The sequence below is a fragment of the Harpia harpyja genome, chromosome 9 (assembly GCF_026419915.1).
Source record: "Harpia harpyja isolate bHarHar1 chromosome 9, bHarHar1 primary haplotype, whole genome shotgun sequence".
Taxonomy (NCBI): domain Eukaryota; kingdom Metazoa; phylum Chordata; class Aves; order Accipitriformes; family Accipitridae; genus Harpia; species Harpia harpyja.
In genome coordinates, this window is record NC_068948.1 from 18,382,808 (window position 1) to 18,388,606 (window position 5,799).

Here is a 5,799-nt window from a genome sequence, read left to right on the forward strand (position 1 = left end):
CATGATGTCGGCCTCAATATGTGAAAATAACGCTGTGTAAGGATTAAAAATGTATCTTTCAGCAGCAAAAGTTAAGTTTAAGTGTTAAGCTTTAAACCAAAATTATTCTTAACACCTCAAAAAAAAAAAAAAAGCCAAGTCCCTTGCTCCAGCCCCTGCCCAAGACCATGCTTTACTGTTGTATATTTTTTCTGGGAATCAATTTCCTGTAATTCCATTGTCTTACAAACAAAATAAGCTGTTGTTCCAGCCCTTCAGTAGTTACGGTTAGACAGGAGTATACAGTCTAGGTTCTGGTCCAAAAGTTGACTTAATTTGAACTAATGATGCATCTCATGTTCCAGGGTAAGCATGTTGGCAGTGGAGTAGCTTTGAATCTTTTTTTTTAGAACTCTGCATTACTATCTACATGTTTACTAAATCTTTTAATTATTTACACAACACTTAATGTTGCTATTTTTCATATCTTTCATACAGGGCACGGACATTTCTCCTGAACACAAGTTGTCTCCTGGTTGCCAGGTACCTTCTTATTTTAACCTGTCATTGCACTTTAATGATTCAGTGGTATCCTTCTTATTTATTTCAGTCTGAATTTTGTCTTCAGATCATGATCACCCTTTCTGAGCTTCTGCTTTCTCAAATCTGTACACAGGTGATAAAAATGCACATATGCGTATGAGCTCTGTTCTCATGTTCTCCTGTTTCTTTTTTCCTTGGAAGTCCTGAAGAATCCCTAATAGTATTTTTTAAATTTATTTTTAACAGGTCTATTAGAAAACTGCCACGGATTTAAAAAAAAGGGGGGGGGGGGAGGAGGGGGGAGAAAAATCATGGCTTGTAATTTTACAATCCAGTCTTCTTACTCTGTAAATTAAAATATAACTAGATCTCCTTTTTCAATGAAACTTATTTCCAAGGAACAGATGATATAGGCACAGTATTGGCAGTTGATTACTTGCACTCCTTGGAACATTTTGAAACCGTATCGATATGATGATTAGATGAGACTATTAATAAGGTGTCCCAGGCAAATTCCTGTCCTATTTATTGTATCTTGTCTCTGAGAAAAATTTCTGCCATGTTATTTAGTAATACAGTTTTCATTTATTGCTCAGTACAACAGTACTGATACACCATCAAAATGAACGTTTACTTCTTAAATGCTGCATTTAAGCTGTGGTGAGATGAAGTGTGCCTGGTGTACGTGGTTAATATAAAGGGATCTGCAGTGTAGCATTATATGAAGGTATTGTGATGTGAAAGTTATTAACATTTAGTTGTATAAACAGTGTCTGATCTAGTTCTATTACACCTATAATTATCTTCAACATAAGCAAGCTGTATCAGTGTAATGCAGGATTGACACTGCTGTAGTTAACCAACTTCAGATTTTACATCTGTACATTGCTGGGGCATCAGGTTTATGCTGGTGTCTACAGAGGAGACTAAATATACTAGTGTTGCTACGGGAGTTTACAAAATAACTCTCCTGGCTTATCTAAATAGCCCTAACATTATACAGACAGGCGGTGTCACTTCTTTGTCACATTTAGAGGACAAGGAAATAAAGATAATAGCTTTTCATAAATAAACAGTAAGAAAATCTTGATCACTTTGTTTCTAACTAATGATTTGTAATATGAAATTTTTCTGTTAAAAGATGCAGCAAGGACTTCTGATTAAGTGTCTCTGATGACAAAGGTAAGTTTCATTTAACATTTCCCTGAGGAAGACTACTCTCTTAGGAGAAAATATTTTCTAGCTTTCAGTAATTTAAGTACATGTGAGATAAGTCTTTGAAAATATTGACAATATGCACAGAGGAAGAATGTTGAAATGCGTTATAACTCTAGTGCTGTCAGTAAATTACATAGTTCATTACTGCCAAAAGTTCCAGCCTGCCAGAAGTGATAAACAATATTTTGATTGTTATATTTCAGTTTTTAACCCAGCATTTTAGGAACACTGTTCACTGAGAAATAAATACAAAGAATTGAGGAAAAATTTCCACAAAAAAGGGTGGGCTGAAGTCTTGAAATGGAGAAGTACATACACGTAAGTACCTCCATTCAGAATAGTTACAACCCCGAAACACTTTGACTTACATAATTTATATTTTAGCTTCAATTTAGAATATTTTATACTCTAGCTAGCTAACATTCACATTTCTTTTAAAAAATCCCAAACTACTTAGCATTAATCAAACTCTAGTGTTTCTCTACTTAAAAGGAGCCAGGGACATTGTCATGTTAGACAATTAAGGCTATGATTTTTTTTTTAACACTGCTTCCTTTCAGGCTCTCTCACACAAGGAAGGAAGGAAAGTGCCATTCGTAAGATCCTGCCCTAAAGTTATTCTGCAAAATGAGGACTTTTTTTCTCCTGCCTTTTGTCTGCTTCAACTGTGAATGAGACCTAAGACTGCAAAATTCTCATTGAGTGTTCCAGGTAAGGTCTCTGGTGCGTAACCATTCTGCGGCCTTTTCTGCATATAAGGGAGGCTGGTGTGGGAAATTCTTGGGATACTAAAGTTAGATATGGTATCATCATCTCTCTTTTTCACCAGTGCTCACCAAAACTGATAGCAGGTCCTCAAGCTGTTTTCTGAGAAGAGAACAGCTTTTGATTTGGGAACTACTGTGTCAGCTCCTCTGCTTCACGCTGTTTGATCTCTGTTCAGCTCCTTAAAGCAGGTGGTAGGAGCTTGGCTTTTTGCTCCTCTAAGGCAGAGTTTCTAACTCCTAGTCCCTAGTTAAGATAAGTGCACACCTGCTTCATTTTTTTAACACAGCAGCAATTCTAACCTAAATAAACTGATTCTTTTTTTTCTTTTTAGCGTTACAAATGTTTCTCAAGAGTCATGAGATGAAGAAACATTCTCCTTTTCAAAAGACAGGTGAAGTCTTCATGTAAACATTGGTTTTCATCAACTGAGGCTTGAGGTAAAATACCAAATGTTGGAAGATCCTGATGAAGTCATGCACACTGACAAAATAGCTTCACAATTATCAGGAGACTGGCTGAGTTGGGAAGGTCCCAGGGAGAATACTGAAAGAAAGTTTTCTGGGGTGTGTTTCTCTTCTACACATACTTCCAACATTTGGTCATCTTGGTCTTTTCCTTACTAGGAGATCAGACTTTGCCTGGTATGTATCTAGCCTTATCTGGGAGGCCACTTTATTTCCCTGCAGGTAGACAACATTAACCACCATTTCAAAAATTTCTTGTCACAGTCTTCACTACCTGGGGCCAGTACAGTCAGAGCCTGTGCTGACTCTGCAGTATTTGGTTGGCTTCAAGATTTGCTATCTGTTCCTTGTATTTTACAAGCGAAGTACAGTTTACTATTAAAGCCACCAGGATAGAAAGAATTTGAGGCCATTTGCTTTATTTTTGTGCAGCCCTGTTTTCAAGGTTCACTGGTTGTTCTGTGAGCTGCAAACACCACCTGTGTCTCTGGAGTGCTACCTGTCTGAAGAGGTCAGCTTGCCACAGCTGCATTCCCCAGTGTGACATTAGCGGGGCAAGAGGGGCACAAAACAAAGGAATACGTATGCCTGAAGCCCTTTGATGCTCAAAGTACCATTTGTAGTTCATGCAGAAGTCCATTTCGTAGCATGTTCATAAGTGAAGTTTCTGAAACTTCAAAACAGTAAAAACCATATTTTATTGTAGGATATCCTAGCAGCCATCAAGGACCCAGAGTGAGAGGATGTGTGTGGTATCCCCATTAGAGGTTTGCATTGGTGGTGACACTAGTGGCTATAACTTATTCTTGGAATATTGGTAGATATAATACGGAATCCAGTAGTGGAAATTATTCAAGTCATTAACATGCCGAATGAGGCTCTCTTCCTATTGCAGTGTTCATGTTCAACATTGCTATTATCTTGAATAAAATGCTTGCCTCTTTCTAAGGGGAAAAAAGAGGGGAGAGGTGAAGTGGAGGAACAAGTGAAGTTAAGTCCTCAGGGATGAAAAAAATTCCAGTGTCTGTTGTGTCTAAAATGTTTCTTGCCTAAGTTTTCAGTAGACCATTAAATAAAAAATTACCTTTTTTTTAAGTCTTCCACACAAGAGCAGTCAGGTTAAACCATTTATTTACAAAGACTGGATGCATAAAAACTTAGGGAAGTATGCAGGTGTAATCACAGCATAATAACCTTACCTTTAACTTTGGCTTTGTTTATTTTTTTAATACTGTGGGGGTTTGTTACCTTTTAATCCAAATGGTTTTGAAAGAGTAGATTAATGTTTGTCAGTAGAAAGCAAAATACTCTAGTAAGTTATTGCTGCTTTCTGCTTTAACAAATACTGTAACTCTAGCTTAACAGAAAAGCCCTACAGTATTATATGCAGACTTCTGGGTGCCTAGAGAGCATCCCATCAATGCCCTGTATACCTCAAAGCATCTGCTGCCTCACTGCAAAGTTCACAGCTCCTCAGTGTTTAAAAAAAAAAAAAAAAAAGACTTCAGACCTTAGGTACAGCCTAACCGTTAGTTTTTAATGTTACAGTGAAGTGGGCATGATGCCCACGTTGTCCTGGCAGGCTGGGGGGCTGCAGGCACAGCAGGACCCTGCTGCCGTTGCCATTGCCCAGTGCCAGCGCGGGCTTTCTGCCGCCATCTGGTGTTCTCACTGCTGGGTAGAAATGCATAGTCATGTCCTGGAAAACATCTCAGGTTAGCCTAATCATCTTTTCTTGACATTTCTTTTTTCCCCTGAAGCATTCATTGTTGTTAGCTTTGAAATGTTAGTAGTACAAAAGCAAACAGCCTTGTTGTGTACTTGTAAATCAAGTACAGTTTGTTGTACTCATCTCTTAATTCACGTGTACCTGCTCTAGGACTGATTTCTCCTTAAGGCTCTCCCACTCTTGTGGGAGTCTCCTCTCCGCCTGGTAGGACCTTGACAATAGGAGCTCTCACTGTTACCTTTCTGGCATGTTGCTGCTCACCCTTTGAAATCACCTGATTCACTTCCAGTTATTGGGACAGCCATTTAAAAATTTTGACTCCACCAAAAGTGATTCAAATCAAAAGTGAATCCTTGTTATTTTGTGGCCTTGTTTTGAAATTGTTTTTTTCTTTATAACGGTCTAAAACTCTTCAGATGGATTTGAAGAACTGAATGTCTTCGTTTCTACTTGGTTGTATGAATGCTCTGCACCACTGCCTTTAACAGAACTCGAATTCATCCTCTTCCAGTTTTATTTAACAGTCCCTTACAATATGTAGCCAGCAGTGTTTTTGCTTTGCTCATGAAGATCTCAAAACCTTACAACGTGTGAGTGACCACTTTCTGCCGTAACTCTGCCCTAACATCGGTGTTGGTGCTCGTCCATTACGCGTGAGCCCCGCCAGCCCTTCTGCTCCTCATCCCCACGGAAGCAAGGCAGGTGACAGAAGGGGCAGTGGCACGCTCTCCCTCCTGCCCTTCCTCCACCACATCAACCTGTCGCACGGGTTCCTGCCGTTTAACGGAGCGGCTGGGGCCACCGCCCCGCCACATCCCGCCGCTGTTGCCCGTGACGTGTACGCGGTGACGACAGCGAGCGGCCCTACTCCTTCCCACTGCATTCTGGGAGCAGAGGCAGGAGCCCTGCCGCAGTGCCTGCTGGGAGGGGGGGAGGCCGTAGCGTCGCCAAGGCCGCGGTGCGCCTGCGCAGGGCCAGGGCGCGGGCGGGGCCGGCCTTCGCCCGCGGCCCAATGAGGCGGCGCGGCGGAGGGTGGGGGCGGGTCCCGGCGCCGGGGTGTTTGGATTCGAACACGCGTCGCGCCGCCCAGGGGCGGTG

The 5,799-nt window shown here is 41.0% G+C and overlaps 1 long non-coding RNA gene across 1 annotated transcript; it reads left to right on the forward strand.

Annotated features, from left to right (window-relative positions):
- Nucleotides 1-1,271: 1,271 nt before the first annotated feature.
- On the forward strand, nt 1,272-4,206 carry LOC128146619 (uncharacterized). Its single transcript, XR_008236801.1, has 3 exons — nt 1,272-1,704; nt 2,301-2,451; nt 2,840-4,206. It is a non-coding gene; the product is annotated as an uncharacterized LOC128146619 (long non-coding RNA).
- Nucleotides 4,207-5,799: the final 1,593 nt, after the last annotated feature.